Genomic DNA, 926 nt, shown 5'->3' with positions numbered 1-926 from the left:
ATTATTGCCCTTCTTGGCAAATTTCTCCATTCTGTGACGTATTGTAAATCCTAGACTTTAAGACTGAGATTATGGGCCCATTTTGAAATGCGTTGCTAAGAAGTAAGGATTATGGTGTGGCTAGGGATTAAGTATTACAGTGGAACTAAGAATCAAGGATTTCCCCACCTTAATATAGGATGTGACTCAAGTCATCAAGCTTAGTTTCTCTTGGGACATGATCTGACTTTAGTTTATAAGATTGTTTTGGACAAGCTCATTCTCTTGCCCTGGATTTGCATCTGGCTTATTATGTCTGACCTTTCATGAGCTATTGACCCATCACTTGATACGATTCACCGGCTCTGATCTGGTCATTTCAGTTCCTCAGCCCCAGAGATTACGTCGGGGAGAAGATTCCTCCAAACTGATCTTTGAATGAGATTTTTTGGAGTTGCCAGCCTCTACAATTCTGTGAGCCATTGCCTTTGATATTCTGAGTTCTGTGAGATGTTGCATCATGTTGTAGAACCCTGGGACTTGAGGGAAAGGAAAAGTGGTGACTGATATCAAGGACTATGTTGTGTTATAACATGTTGGTAAAGTCGAACAGTTGGGATATCTTTAATCTCCAACTCATAAGGACCAGATATGTGCTGATCTTTCTAAAATAAATTATTCATGCAGTGGTTTAAAATTAGTAAAAGTGTGTTAGTGTTGTATCTTTTACCATAGTTATTCAATTTGTATGCTGAGAAAATAATACAAGAAATAGGACTATATGAAAAAGAACAAAGTATCAGGAATAGAAGAAGGCTCATTTAACAACCTGTAATATGCAGATCATACAACTGTGTTTGCTGAAAGCAAAGAGAACATGAAACACTTGCTGATGAAGATTAAAGAATATAGCCTACAATGTGGATTACAACTAAATGTAAAGAAAA

Source organism: Chrysochloris asiatica, unplaced genomic scaffold, assembly GCF_000296735.1.
Source record: "Chrysochloris asiatica unplaced genomic scaffold, ChrAsi1.0 scaffold00618, whole genome shotgun sequence".
Taxonomy (NCBI): Eukaryota; Metazoa; Chordata; class Mammalia; order Afrosoricida; family Chrysochloridae; genus Chrysochloris; species Chrysochloris asiatica.
Note: the sequence above shows the minus strand (reverse complement) of the source record.